The sequence below is a fragment of the Schistocerca gregaria genome, chromosome 8 (genome assembly GCF_023897955.1).
Source record: "Schistocerca gregaria isolate iqSchGreg1 chromosome 8, iqSchGreg1.2, whole genome shotgun sequence".
NCBI lineage: Eukaryota > Metazoa > Arthropoda > Insecta > Orthoptera > Acrididae > Schistocerca > Schistocerca gregaria.
The window spans coordinates 122,035,603-122,057,115 of record NC_064927.1 but is presented as its reverse complement, the minus strand read 5'-3'; the positions used below and the strand labels follow the sequence as shown (position 1 = coordinate 122,057,115).

The following is a 21,513-nucleotide window of genomic DNA, read 5'->3' as shown; positions in this document are numbered from 1 at the left end:
TCCGCAGCGAGGTGGGTAACTTTCAATGTTGGCGGACGACACCGCAGTCTATGTTTCTGTGCATGGTAAGTGAACACAGCTTTTAGGAGTCTGCACTCGGAACTGTCATTTGACCTTTAACGTCTCCGACCCATTCGCGACGTGATCAGGCGCGGATTGACACGCTCGTGTGTGGAGCGTGCTCACCGTGTGAAGTCGATATTGGTAAGACAGTCGGCCTTGTAAAACGTACCTCAGGGACGCCTTTTATTTATTGGTCGTCCATTCGTCTAGTTAAGAGTCCACCGTTCTTCGTGTAAGTGCTGTAAATGGCGAGGAGGAGCGTGAGTATGTTGCGACATCTGCGTGTGCGAGAGGTGCTCACAAAGTTGTAATTGTCACCTCGACAATCTTAAGCGGCTACCATGAAACTTTGTGGTGACAATGTTAGTCCTATTTTGTCGAAACCTGATATTCTGAGCCCGTGGCGGTGTACAAAATATAGGTTGGCTCCTATATAAAAGGCGATAACACAACTACCGTTAAGAAGACATTTTCTGACGTCTTGTTTTGGTTGTAAAGCACCACCACCCCAAGGAAATTTCATCATTTGGCAAAACAAAAAGTGAAAGCTAATGTAAAATGTATCTTAACGTGAATTAGCCGCCTGAAGATAAACCGTTACGTTCGAAACCGGTAACGGCGCTATTTAAATTAATTAACAGCATTGTAAAAAGTGGCTGGTTGTCGTCATCTTTTACATAAGAATTAACCTATATGATGTTAGTCCTTCTGTATGCCTCTAACCTTCAATGTGACACATTTTTCCCAACGATGGACCACTGGGCGGAGAAATTGATTGCAGCTGCCTGTACTTGGCTGCTCAAGAAACGTTCCACATTGGAACTCATCTCGCTATTCTGGAAATGGTTGTCATGGAGTGATTTCTTCGTCATAGTGGAGGAATAACTCACTGGGGGCGTGTCAGGAGAATACGGAGTAGGGTGGGAGGGGAGAGGGGGCGGCGGGAAGGTTTTGAGTCGCGAATTTGATAGCCCAGAGAAGCAGCACGTCTTAATATGACCTGTGCAGAATGACCTGCGACACTGACGACAGGTTCACGTAACGTCGTCACGAGATTTCGAAAGTATACTCCAGTGACCATTTACTCTTTATGAGGATCAAGTGTTAGCATCACACTATGGCAGTGCCAAAAAACACTTTATCACCTTGTCCGTTAATGATTGTGTTTTCGCCGTTTCCGACGGTGTTTGCTTTTCTCATTTGTCTATGGGTCGCACTGATACTCAATACTCTTCCATACGATTTGGCAGGAAAAGTAATTGTCTCGTTCGACCTGGCTGACAGAGCTGCAATACGTTGGTTTTCATCGGGCTGAGCAGCGGTCGGCGACCTTTGTCGTATTCAAAATGTGGAGCAAATTGATGAAAAATTCTTCGTGGTTGATTTTCCTCCCCGAGCACCTCTCCTCTTAAGATTCCCGCTTCTTCACAGAGAGACGGTCTGCCACCTCGTGTTCGTCATTCAGACAGATTGTGCGGCGTTATTGTCCTACAAATGTAGAAAACGAATCACTGGACCGTACTCCACAAGTGCTGTGCGCCATTTCGTTTTGCCCCCTCTAGGGGCGTGCTGCGGTATTGTGGTGTGGGTATTTTGGTGTATACTACAACCGCAGACAAATACTTGCAGACAGACAAAACTTAACTGTCGTGACTAGACGAAACGACAGTCGTCTGGCCACAACTGTGGGCTCTTGGAGTACTCTGGGAGATGGTTTATTTTTAACTTCAACAGAACACTTTATTACATCATCATCATTTAAGAATGATTATGCCTTTCAGCGTTCAGTCCGGAGCATAACCCCCTTAAAAAATTCCTCCGTGCTCCCCTATTCAGTGCTAACATTGGTGCCTATTCTGATGTTAAACCTATTACTTCAAAATCATTCTTAACCGAATCCAGGTACCTTCTCCTTGGTCTGCCCCGACTCCTCCTACCCTCTACTGCTGAACCCATGAGTCTCTTGGGTAGCCTTGCTTCTCCCATGCGCGTAACGTGACCCCACCATCTAAGCCTGTTCGCCCTGACTGCTACATCTGTAGAGTTCATTCCCAGTTTTTCTTTGATTTCCTCATTGTGGTTCATGGTGTGGGTTCCTGTAGTCATGTCCTAGTTCATGAACCACGGGCAACGTGTGAGTGGCCAAGTAAGTGGTTCAGACAGTCGGGATACCAGTTACTTTGGAATAAGGCTGGGCGTCTCGGACATATTCTGAGTCGTGGTCACCTTTGTGCTCATACGGCAAAGACTACCAAATCCACCGGTTAGTCCCTCAACCGTTAGGAGTAAAACTCAATGGGACTCGGGGCAAGTAAGGCTAGCAACCTGCTTCCCCGATACTTTAAATATGATGCTGGCAACAATCACACTTTATTACATGAATGAATAAATAGATATACTTACTTGAGACAGTTCTTTGCCACAGGAGAATATTTACAGTTGTCATTGACTATGAAAGCATTACTTGATGCATACAGGCTGTTCTCTTGAAGTACAACAATCAACATTAACTTCATGTTCCACTGGGTAGCACTGTCCTACTAGACGATGTTCACTGCTGAAGCGGGTGTCAAAACTGTGTCAGAGCTCTTGCATGCTCGACACAATATTGACCTCACTACGAGGGCGCTGCTGTTGCTGAGGAGGAGGTGTGGTCGTTTGGAGCGCCTCCCATAGATCATTGTGGATTGCAGCTAGCACTCGCTGATGTCTGTGGTATCGATTCGTGTTGCCGACGTTGGTGTGGCACCACCTTCTGTGGACATTAGCACGTTGACCCTTTTTTTACCAGAGGTCAACGATTTTAGGCCAACTACATAGCTTACCAGTGGTGTTCACTGGTAGCAGTTCACTGCTATTCGCCACCTAGAGTACTCGGTTTTGGAGTAGCACATTTTATTACCCCCATTCTTGATTTAAGATTACCATTGTAGCTCAAGCTCCTTAATTAGTTCTCTGTCTAAGTCGTTTCTTGCTTGATGACTATAGTGTTTGCAGAACTGCTGTTTTCTTGACGTGCCTTTATGTTTGGTGTGCCAGGAGTTGTTACTGTGCTTCAGGTTTCGCACTAAACGATATAATAACGTATGGTTTCAGTCTGTAACTCTTGGCAAGTAAGGGTCGAACCATTCCATCTCAGCAGTGGAATCACGGAATCTGTATGCTGCTGGTCTGACCCATGACCTGCTATGTTAGCTACTGCATTAGTTACCAAGTGTTCTGATGACAATAAACTCAAGTAGCACCACTGAAAAAGAAATGATGTGAACCACGTAATGCTGTACTCAGTAGCGGCACAATCTTTAGGTAAATTATTGCAGATGATAGTGTACGGAGAACTTTAGAGCTACTGTTATTATAGGGCATGCGAGGCCATCGGTATGTTAAGTACAGTGAAATACTGCACATCAGCTGTTACAAACTGTGTTGTCACGTATCAGCACCACCCCACAGGTGTCACAAAGTTGGCAGTGGAATTACGAGTTCCTGTCAGATTCTGACAGCAGTCGGGCAGAATCTGGTGGACCCAATGGTGCGCGTACGCTGTGCCACATCTGTAGCCGAAATACCACGAGCGCCATTTACCTTCGCGACACAGGACGGCCAGCAGCAGCCACGCCCCCACTGACACTTGGAGCCTCTTCGCTACTTGACGCTACACAGACGCCGCCTAGTTGTGGCTTCAGCACCATCATTCATTCTTTAGCACAGAGAGCCTCATCCTTGTTGCTGTTGTATTAGCTGGACTTACTTGCTGTGTTATGTGTAACGAATCTTCGTATACTTTAAGAAATAGGAGTTAATCTTCTGTTTGATATCTTAAGTTGTTCGTAATCATTTCTGCTCATGTCCAGTTACCGCACCGCTCTGTAGCCCGCCTCTTCTTACTGTTGGGTATGAAGTCATTAAGTCCGCAGTTCGTGGTCGTGCGGTAGCGTTCTTGCTTCCCACGCTCGGGTTCCCGGGTTCGATTCCCAGCGGCGTCAGGGATTTTCTCTGCCTCATGATGACTGGGTGTTGTGTGCTGTCCTTAGGTTAGTTAGGTTTAAGTAGTTCTAAGTTCTAGGGGACTGATGACCATAGGTGTTAAGTCCCATAGTGCTCAGAGCCATTTGAACCATTTGAAGTCATTAAACTAAACTCCTCCCGAGCAGGCCATGAAGGCCCAACGGTACCGACAGGCCGCCGTGTCATCCTCACCCCATAGGCGTCACTGGATGCGGAAATAGGACATGTGGTCAGCACAGCTCTCCCAGCCGTATGTCAGTTTCCGGGACCGGAGGCGCTACATCTCTATCAAGTAGCTCCTCAGTTTGCCTCGCAAGGGCTGAGTGCGCCCCGCTTGCCAACAGCGCTCGGCCAACTCGGACGGTGACCCATCCAAGTGCTAGCCCAGCCCGACAGCGCTTAACTTCGGTGATCTGACGGGAACCGGTGTTACAACTGCGGCAAGGCCGTTGGCGTTGAAGTCATACACAAGCCAAACAATATTTCCCACAACCGAAAGAAAGTACTGCAGAACACTTTTTTTCTGAAAATATTTATCCTTATGTAAATGTGTTAAGTCTCTGTAGCTGAGTGGTCAGCACCACTGACAGGAGCCGGGTTTGATATTCACTACTGCGATGGATTTCTCGTGGGTGGGAGACTGAAATGGGGTGAACTCAGCTTCATGTTACCAACTGAGGAGCCACTTGACCGAGTAGAAGCGGCTTCAGATCACGACAACTGACGCAGGCCGGGAGAGTAGTGTGCTGATCCCATGCTCCTCCATACCGCATATAGTGGCGCTATTGGCGGGGGATGACACGGCGATCGGTCGGTACCGATGTACCCGCCAGAGCTTGTGGACGGGGTTTCTTATATGTGACCAGTACGTGATTGTATGTACGGTACAAAGAAAATAATTTTAACATGTATTTAATAAAACAGAGGCTTCGTTACGTAACCCTATATTTTCTAGGGCTGCCAGGGAAGTTTGGTTCGTGCTGCAGAGGGCTGCCGTGAGCGGCTGGTGGCCCCACGCACATTATTGGGGCTCCGCAGTTGGTGCGGTACCCCCACCCTCTCGCCAACACCCTTGGGAGCTCGCTCGTAGCCGTGCGTCGGACGCCAGCGCCGAATTACTCCGGCCGGTGGGTGACTCACTGCATGCCCAATATCGACGGCTGACTCGCCTCGCGTGTCTCGTCGACCCTGGATACCGCTCTCCCTCCTGAAAAGCCAACCCCAACCCCCGTAGCAGCCACCCTCCAGACCTCAACTCTGCCTGTCTCTCTGTGAACGACTGCTCTGTACACGGCTTGCAAGAAATCTCCTTACATACTTCGCAAGCCACCGAGAACTTGACGGCGGCACGTACACTACAGGGCTATTCGTAAGTACCTTCTGGGTTTCGGAAGATGATTGGCTCTCTGTGTATCCTCCGCCTCAAACCCAACAGATCCAGATGTAAATTTTTACACTTCACTGCGGCAAGCCACAACAGTCGTATAAAATTTCTGAAATGACGTTCACCATCACGCACTCTGTTACTGGTGTCATTAGCTGTTTGACCGTTTTCGGTGCCAAGAGAACTAATTTTATTACGATCTTCTCGATCTGGGCAGCTCGTTTCTGCTGCTGCATTCTAAGTGTTTTACACTATTTTTACCCATTGTAGGGCTACTGACCTATTCATTTCGATGCCTCACAATCGTCCAGATCGTCTGCTTCCCTCGCTTGCTACTAAATCACTGCTTCGAATGGAGGTTAAATAACTTGAAACAACACAGCTGAATATTACTTTTAATCCGTTTAAATGTAATGTGTGTCAAGGACGTTTAAGAAGGTCTGTATTAATGTAAAAATATACAATTTGAAAATATGCAAAATTAACAACAGGTTAGCGCATTATGTAGGCTTCATTTAGTCTCACTTAAGTCTACAAGTGGCACTTACTAGTCTTGATAGTGATTATTTTCATTAGATGCAAACCTCGTATCCACATAGCAACGGTGGTCAATGATTACCAAACGTCGACTGCCCCAGGCCCTATGCGCGTCTGATATACACAAGCGTGCGGACGGAAGCTTTCCGAAAAATTCAAATTATAGATTAATTATACATCCAATAATAATCTAAAAGTCATACGTACAAACATATCCATTTGAGAAGGCGGTTATCCTGATTAACTGAAAACCGTATCTCTAAGTATGACAAAAAGTACTATTTTATGGTGCACGAATGTCCAATTTGACCAACCGAACGCGCTAAGAATTTTCTGGAAAGCTGAAATATCTAATATGGATAATTCACATTGTACTTTGGTGAAATTATACTTTTTTCGGATTCAGAAAAATCGGGGCTGCACAACAATCGCTCTGAATTTTGGAGAGAGTAGCGTTTATAGATTCGTTTATTCTGTAACACGGTAATTTCGAATAAAAATATCTTTTGAAATATTACATGTTTGGAAAAGGTTAAGTGTTTCCAGGAAGGGGAGAATGAAGGTTTCCAAGCAAGGTATGCCAGTATTAAAACAAACAGTTCTTGGCCGAGTTCGACTTTTTATGTGCCCATGGTTTGTGGCTGTTGTTAATGTTGAAAATATCTTAAAATAAAATACATCTACCAAAATAATCACCCCGTTAGCGTCGGAGGCTTGTAAAGTATTTAGTGAATAATAAATACAGAATTACAAAGTAGCATCACAGACGAAAATTGGGAATTGAAGATATACACAGTATACAAGAGCTTGCTTTAAAGTAATGTGAAAACTCTTAGAGCTTTTCAAATAAAGCAAACTTTTAAATTCTAAATTTTTATTCTTCATGTCTACATTTTTATTTCTCAACATAGTCACTGTGACAACAAACACACTTCTCCCAAAGACAAAACGGTTCGTTGATACCGACACTGTAGAACGTTCCACTTTATTGACGGAGCTACAACCTCACTTCTGCTCGCCTCGCTTCATCACTATCAAAGTGAAGTCCTCGAGTGTGCTCTTTAAGTTTTGAATGCAGATGAAAATCGAATGGGGCTATGTCGATACTGAATGGAGAATGATCGATAACAGTGAACCCGAGGCTTTAGATTGTTAAAGATGTCGCGGCACTCGTGTGTGGTCCGGCACTGTTATGTCGAAGGAGAGGAAGGTCCACGTGTGGAAGAGCACTTCGAAGTCGAGACTCGGTTATAGCACGCTGTTCTTTACGCTCCGATATAGTTACGTTCAATGCCATGTTGCACGATATAATTCGGAGCTTTGTAGCAGCACGGAGCTGCAAATACGTAGTCATGAAGAATAAAGATGTAGAATCTTAATAAAGTTTGTTTTATTCGCAAATCTTTGAGAGTTTTCACAGCATACAGAAGCATTACTTTACAGCATGCCCTCGTATTTATCACATATACAAAGACAGCATAAAAAAGGAGGTAGTATAAAAACAAGTAGGACACCTTCCGTCTTGCTTCGTTACAGTATGATCTAAGTTTTCTTTCCCCAACATAAAGGCTAATGGCGGCTGGGCAGCTTGATGGGCTGTTCTCCTGCACGATTACCACTTGAAAATAGCATAACAGCCGAAAGCGGCCACCGTTAGAAAATAATAATTATAGTTGAAGGCAGAACGTTGTAATAACAGTAGATGTAGTTATTGATAGTATTTCCTTCTACGCGACCGTTCTGTTGGAAAGACAGCGTAAGTCGTCAGGTACTTCAGTGGTCAGGGTGTGACAACCATGTACCAGTCTGACGTCATCGTATGCTCGTCTTGAGAACGCAGTCCAGCAGTTTTCAAACTGTGCACAACCCGTCGTTAGCCACTCGGTTGAGTTTTCTCTTCTGTCTGGTTCATTAATTTCTGCCTGACTCGGTATCCACTGTAAATAAGTGTTCGTGCACCGGGTTCCAAGCTGTACCGCCGTCATGCTAAATTTAATAATAAGAGCATGCTTGGGCAACCGGGCTGTCACGGGGTCGATGAAGCAAATAACGACGTCCCCACTTTTTCACACATTGTACTCTCATATCCGTATGGAGACGACCACTCTCTTTAATTAAAAACATAATGCAGTGCATCGTTCCTGAGTCATCGTTTATTAATGCATTGTTATTTAAATTAGGCATGGTCATATGCTGAAACGAATTCGTGAGATAAATGTGGTGCACAGTAACTAATATCCTACATTATTTACGACTGGTCCTCTTCTATTATTTGCTGATCCCAAAGTAAAATGTCAAGTAAGAAATAATCATTTCAAAGTGGCTACATATGAGGCAATACTGAAAAAAAGAGGTATGGTATAGAGAACGTATACAGGTTCAAATACAGCAGTATGTAAGTTGGGGCATAACGTACATTCGACCTGTGTTAAAATTCCCTAATGTCTATTTCAACTGGATTAAAAACAACTTGAAAACGACAAAATGGAATCAGTATTTACAGTGCTTTAACGTAAGTGAGTAAACAAAAATACTCGTTTTAGTACAAAACGAATCGCTTCTGTTTCAGCGTATTTGGGGTAATATTTATTGACCCAACCTATTGACATGGAAGTAGATCACGAGAGATTTTGTACATTCTATCTCGCCAAGGTGTCTTTAGACTTTACTGTTCACGTTTCCGAGGAGCAAGAATCATCGTTGTTCACGTTTACTGCGAGCGACCAGTCACTGAAACCCGTCGAAACCATCAAATATCATGCTGTATTCGCCGAGAGCCAAGTGAACTGGAAAGTGAACAGAAATGTAAATGTGTAGAAGGAAGATAGCAGACGGTGATTCATAGGCATTTGCCTAAGGAAGTGTGATTCATCCACAAATGAAGTCGCTCACGAACCACTCCTCTGACCTGCTGGAACGTTCATTCTGTCCGTGCCTCGGAAGTTCCCGTGACACTGACTGAAATCATTCTCGCAGCCACGGCCAGAGTCCACGCGCTGTTAGCGTTCTGCGGCGTGTGTGACACACACAGTCCAGTCACATTAATGTGACCCATCGCCTGTGTTCGAAGACTACGTCTACATCTACATTTATACTGCGCAAGCCACCCAACCGTGTGTGGCGGAGGGCACTTTACGTGCCACTGTCACTACCTTCCTTTCCTGTTTCAGTCGTGTATGGTTCGCAGGAATAACGACTGCCGGAAAGCCTCCGTGCGCGCTCGAATCTGTCTAATTCTACATTTGTGATCTCCTCGGGAGGTGTAAGTAGGGGGAAGCAATATATTCGATACCTCATCCAGAAATGAACCCTCTCGAAACCTGGACAGCAAGCTACACCGCGATGCAGAGCGCCTCTCTTGCAGAGTCTGCCACATGAGTTTGCTAAACATCTTCGTAACGCTATCACGCTAACCCTGTGACGAAACGTGCCGCTTTTCTTTGGATCTTCTCTATCTGCTCTGTCAACCCTACGGATCTCACAGTGATGAGCATTACTCAAGTATAGGTCGAACGAGCGTTTTGTTAGCCACCTTCTTTGTTGACGGACTACACGGTAGTCGAATATAACCTCTGCCCATACTAAGTCACAGGAACTATCTGCTTCAATGTAGCTTGTGAGCTGAAACACACATTACATTGTTTTTCCTTAAGTTGTGCTTCTTGTTTCTGTTGTAATGCGGATCATCACAATTACGGCTTTTCCCTCCAAAACCTAGGATGCTTTCTCTGAGACCCTGTAAATACCAGAGATGAACAATGTAGAAAAACAACGTACGTTACAAGCATAGCATTCTGTATTACTTCATTTCCTTATTTCTAACATTCTAAAATTGTACGTCGACTTTAGATGACATGTCAATCATAGATGCCCTTATCTCTATTTAGTGAACGTATTTTCAGTCATGTTTTGAAGATTTTCCCGCTACATGTTATTAACTAATGTTTCGCCGCAATGGATATCGGATTTTAGAGAGTAAATCAATATGGAGTATGGCGTTCTTCTTTTCAAATATTCACATTCCCATTTCTTCTTTCCTTATTGTCTTTTGGGCATGCAGTTGTAGAAATTAAAGTAGCCACAAATGCAGTGATCAAAAAGAAATGATTAGCGTACATTGACATTCTCTTTACATAGTTCCTTTGTTGTTGCTCCTATGCCGATGGACTGTTTCTATCGCAATCAGTAAGCATGAAACGAAGCTACCCTACACACAGAGGGATCTATATTTATACTTGACAGAACTAATTACATACTGACATAGTCGTCGGTATTCCTTTCGTTTCCCAAAAGTTATATATATTTCGATTTCGGGAAAGAAGCTCTGTATTTCGCGAAGATGTCGAAGAAAAAGGTCTCTTACGTACAGTTTGTATCGAGTAAGATGTGGAGACAGCAGTTTGAAAGCGAACAGAAGTAGTACGAGTTAGTGCGTCCCTTACGTGAGGGATCGCTACTCAAGCTACCTGGCGAAGGAGAAAGTGTGGCAAATGTGTTGCGTGACAAATGTCCCGCGTTCTACCTTCCAGAACCTCAGTGTCTTTTTTTCTTGCACATCTCGTGGCAGCCTCCCCTGCGAAAGGCGGTTATCCAGACTTTTGACTTGCGATCACATTGATGTGAGTGTATTACACGTACTGCTCGAAGACTGATCGCAAACGTTTATTGACGGACCCAGATTAACCATCTTCACTGCTGGACATATGAAAATGTTCCAAATAACGTTCGCCAGAATCGCTTTGTCCCGCGAGACACGGTTAAATTTCTCACGATTTCAACGCCAATAATCAAAGCCGTGAGGCAGCCCAAATGGTTCCGGTAAGATTCCAAGATCCGACCACTGGTTAGAATACGGTCACCGCCAACAGTTCAGTACTCTGCCTTCAGCAAGCCACTAGCAAGTCCCACCGACGATCACCTCCACAACGAAACAGCAATACGTTTCAAAGTCAGCAGGGAAAGAGTAAAACAAAAACACCACTCCCAGATTTCCACGGAAAGTTTATTGGCGTTAATGAGATCCAGCCAAGTCCATAACTTTTATACAACACCGCCTACCGCTAGTTAATGGCTGCACGTTCTGCTCTGAGGTCGCCTTTCATCGAAAAACTCCACACTAACTCCATCCGCAACGCCCACCGAGGAAAACAGGGAAGTACCTAAGCAGAACAGCACACACAACGTGGGAACGCACTTTGGATTCTCTCTCTCTCTCTCTCTCTCTCTCTCTCTCTCTCTCTCTCTCTCTCTCTCTCTCTGCCGTACTGTACTAAGTAACTTCTTTGATCGCCAAGGATCACCTATTCCCTACTTCATAAATACACATGGGAATTACCAGCGCCAACCTACACGGTACATGACACTTACAACCCACGAGCACTTGCAGACGACATCTCCGTTTTGTGAGCTCCAGACTACTTCACGAAATTATTTAGCACCGTGCTTTCCAGCCAATCCGGCTCAGCAAGAGAATGTAGGCGTTTCGATTACTTATTTCTCTGCAATGAGTGTTGCAGACACCGGCCATCATGAGACAAGACAAATCTGTAAGCAAGCCATGTCGGCTCCGACTACAACCCGTTTAGGAGGAATAGGGAAAGACTGGCATTCAACTCCAGAAATCGACGCTGTCATAGACAATTATACAGGAAAATCACTATCACGACCAGGAAAAGAAGTGTTACACTGTCCTTGCGTATAATAAATTTGAAAGAGCACGACAACTTCACATAAATTAGTAGTATTTACTAATGAAAGATATAACAGATATCCAAGTTTCTCTAATGTACGTTGCAGGAAACACCCAAGAGATACGCTATTCTCTTACACGTACATTCCGAATAATGTTCGTAACGGTAAAATTTCAAACATTTGCGTTTAGAGTAACTTCGACCATGCGCCATCCGCAAATGAAATTGAAGGGAAAATAATATTGATATGAACATTTTGCTGTCCATACATCGTTCATTGGCCTGTGTCGTATGCTTGACATAGTCCGGACGCGAGTAATTTGAAAGTCGTGCGGTCTGCGGGTTTCGTCTGGATAAAATGTTTGTGGTAATGTGATAAGACGGCTGGTAAGTTGCGCGAAAACGACGAGAGAAGAGTTTGTATGACACCTAGACGCCGCGACAGTAGCTACCGGATAATGCTCAGTCTAGTTGCGCTTCTAAACAGCGTCCCTGCGCCGTGACGTTCTCATGCTATTACAAACTTATTATTATACACCTGTCACGCGTTCACCTGCTATTAGTCGTACTTTAGGTCTGGGGCTACGCACGAGTCTGTTAAAAAAGAATAGCTCCATTTAGCCATAGGGTCGAGACGCACACATCTGCATTCACTCCCTGAACCTAATTCGCATCCAATGACAACCTGTAGCTGTGATTCTGCTGTCAAGTAGTCTATGCAGTGGTTTGAATTGCGAATTAATAAAACATACAGAAATAAAAAGTAAAAGTTAAATGAGTAAATTAATAGCAAGGGTGCTATTCTAACTTCTGTAATGGATGTAGAGGACAGAGAATTATGTTGAATAATGATAAATGACAACAGATTGTCGTTAAATATCGTTATTTAGGCCTGCTTGTCAGAAATGTCTTTTGGCATTCTTAGCTAACACTTGACATTGTTAGCTAACACTTGCGACTGACGACTTCTTAAATTTTCATAACATTTAAATATCAGTTGTAATAAATAATAAGTGACGTTACTAGAAATATGGTACACTGTTCATTAAATCAATACAGTTGTGACAAAACGTGAGGTATTCATGCTGCTTCGTAGTGACTAATTCCGTGTATGTTACAAATGGTTTAATTAGTGCTCTTCCTCCTTTACTACAAGCTTGTTTCGGCTTTAGCGGCATTCTTAATAAACCTGTGTATGATGCTTTTGGTGAGTATACTTAAGTTTAAAAAGTTGTACAGAAATGTCAGTTAGCACACATATTTACAGTTAGTTGGTCTGTTTGCTGCTGGATCGCTGTAAGCTTTAAGTTTTGTTACAGTAGAATGTTTTCGTGAAATACTTTTGACAGTTTATTCTGTCTGATGCTTTATGTTTACAGTGCAATCTGTCTATTCATGGTGAGGTTTCATTTGCTATTATAATTTTGTTATCGGTTTCGTGTATGACTTTCTTTGGTTTTCTCTTTACTGTGATTCTTATCTGTTCTCGTTTTCAATAAGATCTTCTAAACAGTTTTGCGTTTGAGATCGATTTGTTCATTAAGAATACCCACACAAAAAAGTTATCCAAACGACTTTCTTAATTAACAAAACGATCTCAAACACTAAAATTATTTAGAAAATTGTATTGATATTTTGGAAAACGATAACGGATAAAAATCGCAGTGAATAGTAAACCAAAGATAGTTGTGAACACAAACGATAACAAAATTATAACAGCAATGAAAAGCAACACTAACAAAGACTGCACTGTAAACGCAAAGCATCGACGAGAATCAACTGTCAAAAATATTTCGCGAAAATATTCTACACAAACAAAACTTAAGCGATTATAGCGATCTAGCAACAAATAGACAGTCGATAGTTTAGTCACATGCAACATGGGCATCTTTTCCAACTAGATGTAAGTATGGGTGCAATTGACTTTTCTGTACAACTTTTATAAACGTAAGTATACTCACGTCTACGGGTTTACCTGAAAATGGCGCAGTAGCCGAAACAAGCTTTAAGTGAAGGAGGAGGATTACTAATTATATCATTTGCAGCTTACCTGGAATTATTCACTACAAAATGTTATAATATAACATAATCTATGCTGTGGATCTAGGTGAAAATATGATGATCATTTGCTGTGTAATTATGGATGATAGGATGTTCTGACAAACAATTGCATAATGAAAAGATACAAAAAATGTAATAAATCAATAAATAAAATAGATAGAGGTGTGTAGGTTTCAGAGATAATAGCTATGGTGCAGCACTGAGATATCTATCATATGTCGAAATCGCATGAAGCATTTAAAAGTTTCATAGACCCCCGTGGTCTAGGGGTAGCGTCTTTGATTCATAATCAAAAACGTCTTCGGTCCCTGGTTCGATCCCCGCCACTGCCTAAATTTTGATAAATAATCAGCATTGGCGGCCGAAGACTGCCGGCGTAAGAAGTCAGTCTCATTCTGCCAACGGCCTTGTCAAAGAGGGCGGAGGAGCGGATAGATGTTCAGGGCACTCTCTTGTCCTAGGTGTGGGAAATTGCCCCTAAAGGCGGAAGAATCAGCAATGATCAACGACATGAGGATGCAGAAGGCAATTGAAACCACTGCATTAAAGACACGTAACGTGTTTCCACAGGACATGTGGCCTGTAGTTGAAGAAGTGTCATGATGATCTCTCCATTGGCAAAAGATTCCGGTATAGTCCCACATTCGGATCTCCGAGAGGAGACTGCCAAGGGGGAGATTACCATGAGAAAAAGATTGAATAATCAACGAAAGGATAATGTTCTACGCGTCGAGGCGTGGAATGTCAGAAGCTTGAACGTGGTAGGGAAGCTAGAAAATCTGAAAAGGGAAATGCAAAGGCTCAATCTAGATATAGTAGCGGTGAGTGAAGTGAAGTGGAAGGAAGACAAGGATTTCTGGTCAGATGAGTATCTGGTAATATCAACAGCAGCAGAAAATGGTATAACAGGTGTAGGATTCGTTATGAATAGGGAGGTAGGGCAGAGGGTGTGTTACTGTGAACAGTTCAGTGACCGGGTTGTTGTAATCAGAATCGACAGCAGACCAACACCGACAACGATACTTCAGGTATACATGCCGACGTCGCAAGCTGAAGATGAACAGTTAGAGAAAGTGTATGAGGATATTGAAAGGGCAATTCAGTATCTAAAGGGGGAAGAAAATCTAATTGTCATGGGCGACTGGAATGCAGTTGTAGGGGAAGGAGTAGAAGAAAAGGTTACAGGAGAATATGGGCTTGGGACAAGGAATGAAAGAGGAGAAAGACTAACTGAGTTCTGTAACAAGTTTCAGCTAGTAATAGCGAATACCCTGTTCAAGAATCACAAGAGGAGGAGGTATAGTTGGAAAAGGCCGGGAGATACGGGAAGATTTCAATTAGATTACATCATGGTCAGACAGAGATTCCGAAATCAGATACTGGATTGTAAGGAGTACCCAGGAGCATATATAGACACAGATCAGAATATAGTAGTGATGAAGAGTAGGCTGAAGTTCAAGACATTAGTCAGGAAGAATCAATACGCAAAGAAGTGGGATACGGAAGTTCTAAGGAATGACGAGATACGTTTGAAGTTCTCTAACGCTATAGATACAGCAATAAGGAATATCGCAGTAGGCAGCACGGTTGAAGAGGAATGGACATCTCTAAAAAGGGGCATCACAGAAGTTGGGAAGGAAAATATAGGTACAAAAAAGGTAGCTGCGAAGAAACCATGGGTAACAGAAGAAATACTTCATCTGATTGGTGAAAGGAGGAAGTACAAATATGTTCGGGTAAAATCAGGAATACAGAAATACAAGTCGCAGAGGAATGAAATATGTAGGAAGTGCAGGGAAGCTAAGACGAAATGGCTGCAGGAAAAATGTGAAGACATCGAAAAAGATATGATTGTCGGAAGGACAGACTCAGCATACAGGAGAGTCAAAACAACCTTTGGTGACATTAAAAGAAACGGTGGTAACATTAAGAGTGCAGCGGGAATTCCACTGTTAAATGCAGAGGAGAGAGCAGATAGGTGGAAAGAATACATTGAAAGCCTCTATGAGGGTGAAGACTTGTCTGATGTGATAGAAGAAGAAACAGGAGTCGATTTACAAGAGATAGGGGATCCAGTATTAGAATCGGAATTTAAAAGAGCTTTGGAGGACTTACAGTCAAGTAAGGGAGAAGGGATAGATAACATTCCATCAGAATTTCTAAAATCATTAGGGGAAGTGGCAACAAAACGACTATTCACGTTGGTGTGTAGAATATATGAGTCTGGCGACATACCATCTGACTTTTGGAAAAGCATCATCCACACAATTCCGAAGACGGCAAGAGCTGACAAGTGCGAAAACTATCGCACAATCAGCTTAACAGCTCATGCATCGAAGCTGCTTACAAGAATAATATACAGAAGAATGGAAAAGAAAATTGAGAATGCGCTAGGTGACGATCAGTTTGGCTTTAGGAAAAGTAAAGGCACGAGAGAGGCAATTCTGACGTTACGGCTAACAATGGAAGCAAGGCTAAAGAAAAATCAAGACACGTTCATAGGATTTGTCGACCTGGAAAAAGCGTTCGACAATATAAACTGGTGCATGCTGTTCGAGATACTGAAAAAAGTAGGGGTAAGCTATAGGGAGAGACGGGTCATATCAAGAGGGAATAATGAGTGGACGATCAAGAACGAAGTGCTCGTATTAAGAAGGGAGTAAGACAAGGCTGTAGCCTTTCGCCCCTACTCTTCCATCTGTACATCGAGGAAACAATGATGGAAATAAAAGAAAGGTTCAGGAGTGGAATTAAAATACAAGGTGAAAGGATATCAATGATACGATTCACTGATGACATTACTATCCTGAGTGAAAGTGAAGAAGAGTTAAATGATCTGCTGAACGGAATGAACAGTCTAATGAGTACACAGTATGGTTTGAGAGTAAATCGGAGAAAGACGAAGGTAATGAGATGTAGTAGAAATGAGAACAGCGAGAAACTTAACAATCAGCATTGATGGGCACGAAGTCAATGAAGTTAAGGAATTCTGCTACCTAGGCAGTAAAATAACCAATTGACGGACGGAGCAAGGAAGACATCAAAAGCAGACTCGCTATGGCAAAAAAGGCATTTCTGGCCAAGAGAAGTCTACTAATATCAAATACCAGCCTTAATTTGAGGAAGAAATTTCTGATGATGTACGTCTGGAGTACAGCATTGTATGGTAGTGAAACATGGACTGTGGGAAAACCGGAACAGAAGATAATCGAAGCATTTGAGATGTGGTGCTATAGAAGAATGTTGAAAATTAAGTGGACTGAAAAGATAAGGAATGAGGAGGTTCTACGCAGAATTGGAGAGGAAAGGAATATGTGGAAAACACTGATAAGGAGAAGGGACAGGATGATAGGACAACTGCTAAGACATGAGGGAATGACTTCCATGGTACTAGAGGGAGCTGTAGAGGGCAAAAACTGTAGAGGAAGACAGAGATTGGATGCGTCAAGCAAATAGTTGAGGACGTAGGTTGCAAGTGCTACTCTGAGATGAAGAGGTTAGCACAGGAAAGGAATTCGTGGCGGGCCGCATCAAACCAGTCAGTAGACTGATGACCAAAAAAAAAAATCCATCTTTCAGGCTGTCTGACACTCCGCCATTTTTTGAAGCTTTGTCCCCTGCACAAAAGCTATGTCCAAATTCGTCGTTTGTGCCTGGACTCGCCCGTATCGGTCGCCCACCCGGACCTGCTGAGGCGCGCCCCGAGCCCTGGGCCCGCTAGCTATCAGTCGAACAACAGTTTCACCTCCCCTCAAACTACTGCCAAGCAGCGAGATCGCTCTCCTACATACGCGTAACGTTACAATATCACCAACCGTAGTGAACTCAGTTTGCAAAGTGGGTGATGTATCTTATTTCAGATTCCTAGTAGAAATTATTCAACACGCGGAACTACATCGTGAAGCTATTGAATATAAATTATTTAAATTACAAAAACGTTGTAGAATCAATTGTATCGGATTGACGTAAAACAGAAAAAACAGTACCTCTGAAACCAAGAACGTATAAGATTTTAACCAAAGCTGAGACCTTAGACAGATGGGAAACCTTCTTCATTGCAGACGCGACGCTAAATAAAAATAAGAAAAAAAAGTGCCAGTATGTGGCATATGAAGGACCAGTTAGAGCAGTTGTAGACCTGCTTGCCTAAGGAGCGGATACAGCGGCTTCATTGATACTCTTCCCAACCGTTATCAGTGCACGCACTGAGTTCGACGGGACGCAACATCGTTCTGTCAAGTGGGCTCAAGGCCAAGTTCCTTGTAAATTTGTCTCGAGTTTTTAATTATTAATACATCACATACTCTCTCAACGCATGAGGTTCCATTTCGTTCCCTCCTCCGTCTGCTAATGCTTTGATTTTTGTGTCAGGCAGCATAGTTAAGTACGTTCGTCAAGCCATGTTTTAAATCACGTGGGAGTCTGTAGATCCTCGGCGAGATGTAAGTGAGAGATTGCACCTATCACCGTTTACCCTACGAGCGGATAATGACGATCTCACTCGCTAGTCTTCTGTTCCCTGGACCGTGAAGACATCAGACTACACGATATACAGCCGGCTTCTTTTACCAAGATAAATGACTTAATTAATGATGGGAACAGGAGGATAACTACAGACAAATAAGAGACCGAGAACTGTAATATTGGTGAAACAGACATACGAGTTGTGTTCAACAAATAATGCAACACATTCTTTTTCTGCGAGCAGGTTTGTTTTATTCAGGATTCAATACACCATATTACTTTCCACTCATTGGCTACAAAACCCTTTTTTCAGCATAATCTCCTTTCAATCCGACCTTACTGGGAGGGCTTTTACGCCCGCATTGTACCACTCTACTGGTCGACGTCGGATCCAACGTCTTTCTGCATCGATAACCTCGCCATCATCCACGTACGGCTTCACGCGGACTTTATCCTTCATCTGGCCAACGAGGTGGATGTTGGAAGGTGCGAGATCAGGGCTATAAGGTGGATGAGGAAGAACAGTCCGATAAAGTTTTGTGAGATGCAGTGTGTGCGGCTAATCCTGGCGGAGGTTCGAGTCCTCCCTTGGGCATGTGTGTGTGTGTGTGTGTGTGTGTGTGTGTGTATGTGTGTGTGTGTGTGTGTGTGTGTGTGTGTCCTTAGGATAATTTAGGTTAAGTAGTGTGTAAGCTTAGGAACTGATGACGTAGCTGTTAAGTCCCATAAGATTTCACACTCATTTACATTTTCCTTTTTTTTTAGTGAGCTCATCTCTGGTGCGCAGACTGGTATGAGTTCTTGCGTTGTCATGGAGAAGGAAAAATTCCATTGCATTTTTTGTGGCGGCGAAGACGTTGAAGGCGTTGCTTCATAGCTATGTGCCGCCGGCTGGCGCACTGGAGATCGGACAGGTTTGTACGACCTTGTTGCGATGATGATAGATGCCTCGGCGAACAACCCACAGCGCTGTTGTTCACGAGAGGAATCTTGGGGATTGAGAATCAGTTAGTCGTGAGGAGTCATATAATACGAGGACAGAGACACGGGCAGCTTGAAAAAGCCTATCGTTCTAAGATCGGTGGCATCGCAATTCTGCCCAATTGTCGCGTTAGATCGTCAAAATCCTGAGGTGGCTGGAGAGCTCCGTCCAAAATCCACCAAACGTTCTCTATTGGGAAGAGATCGGACGACCTTCCTGGCCAACATAGGGCTTGGCAACCACGAAGAAAAGGAGTAGAAACTCACTCCGTGTGCTAATATGCATGTCCAGGATGACTTGCCATGAAGGGCAACAAAACGTGGCGAGGATATTGGTGACCGACTGCTATGCGATAAGGGTGCCGCGGTCGCAGGAGTTCTGCCATCCCTGACCATCGCTCCGGGTCTCTGTTGTTCCATTCACGACATGGGACAGCGGTTGAACAAATATTTGACAATGAAATTCACCAAACAGCCGTGGAATTGAGAAGTTATTTTATTTTCACTACTAGTTTCGGCAATTGATTATGCTATCTTCAGGCTCCTCTAATAAATAATCGGTATTGGCATACTGGGGCCATGTGTTACTGGATGTAGATCCTGAAGTGCTTCCTTGGAGTCAAGTCTTCGAAGGAAGCATTTGAGTATTCACGATATCCAGAAATATATGGCCGCAGTTTACCAACATCGATTATTTTTGAGAGATGCATATGGGACCTGAGGATGACATAATGAATTGCCAAAATTGGTAGAGAAAATAACATAACTTCTCAGTTGCACGGCTGTTTGACGAGTTTCATTGTTAAATAACTCCTGGTTCTTGTGCAGTACGGTGGGCGGCAGTATATCCCACCGTTAACCGGGACGTCTCCACACACACCTCCGGACAGGAATCAATTGGGGAGCATAATTGTCTTCAGTGACGAGTTCCGCTTCCAAACGGGCTCCTGTGACCAGCGAAGACGTATCTGAAGGAGCGCCGGACAGATGTGGAATACTAACCCGACTGCCGCCGGCCATGAGGCCCGACAACCGGAGTGATAGTCTGGGATGCGCTTACGTTCCATAGCAGGACCCATTTGGTCGTCATACGTGGTACCCTTACAGCACAGCGGTACGTCGATGATATTTTACGCCGCGTTCTGTTGCCTTCATGGCAAGCCATCCAGGGCTTACATTTGAGCATGGCAATGCTCTTCCGCACACGGCGAGAGTTTCTACTGTTATGTCTTCTTGCCTGCCAAACCCTACCCTGACCAGCAAGGTCGCCGGATCTCTTCCCAATGATGAAAGTTTGGAGCATTGTGGGCAGGGCCCACCAATCAACTTGAGATTTTGACGACCTAACGCGCTAATTGGACGGAGTTCGGCACTGTATCCCTCAGGAGGTCAACCAACAACTATCAACCAATGCGAAGCCGAATAACTGCTTGCGTAAGGATCACCAACGCGTTGGTTTGTGAAGCTCGTTCTCTTGAATAAATCATTCAATCTCTTAGAAATGGCAATCATTTGTTTGTTTGTCTGTCTGTGTATATCACATCTACTGATTTCCTTCCCATTCGCATGATTCCTTTGTGAAGCTTCTTCCCCCCCCCCCCCCCTCTCTCTCTCTCTCTCTCTCTCTCTCTCTCTCTCTCTCTCTCTCTCTCTCTCTCTCTCTCTCTCTCTGTGTGTGTGTGTGTGTGTGTGTGTGTGTGTGTGTGTGTGTGTGTGTGTCAGTGTATATCCAGAGAACGCGCTTTACCTTCCGTACTTAAAATTGTAAGATTTGTTTGCGGGCATTCAATACGGTGTTCGCATTCGACCAAGTGAGCCCGGCAACATTATTATTGCAATTAAGACTGGAATGTACCTTAAATCTAGTTTCAAAATCCCCTCCGGTTTGCCCAATGTGTATTTTTGGTGGTTACTACACTCTCAATTTGGTACACTCACGAGCTTCAGTGTTGTGGCGTGATTGAACTCTTAGCGGTTTTTCTCTCCAGAGACGAATTTTAACTTTGTTGTTACGAAAATATTGTGCAAAATTGTCGGTTACCTGATTCTGATGGAATTAGATTACGAAATGAGACACTTAAAGTATTTAAGCAGTTTTGCTATTTGGGGAGCAAAATAACCGATGATAGTCAAAGTAGAGAGGATATAAATTGTAGACTGGCAATGGCAAGGAAAGCGTTTCTGAAGAAGAGAATTTGTTAACATCGAATATAGATTTAAGTGGTAGGAAGTCTTTCCCTAAAGCACTTGTATGGAGAGTAGCCAAATAGTTTGGACAAGAAGAGAATGGAAGCTGTCGAAATGTGGCGCTACAGAAAAATGCTG

The 21,513-nt window shown here is 43.6% G+C and overlaps 1 protein-coding gene and 1 pseudogene across 1 annotated transcript in view; one reads left to right on the top strand and one right to left on the bottom strand.

Annotated features, from left to right (window-relative positions):
- LOC126284715 (unconventional myosin-XVIIIa) overlaps positions 1-21,513 on the top strand; it is a 1,203,577-nt gene that overhangs the window by 142,911 nt on the left and 1,039,153 nt on the right. The gene's annotated exons all lie outside the window — the stretch shown is intronic.
- Positions 4,407-4,525, bottom strand: LOC126285673 (5S ribosomal RNA; annotated as a pseudogene).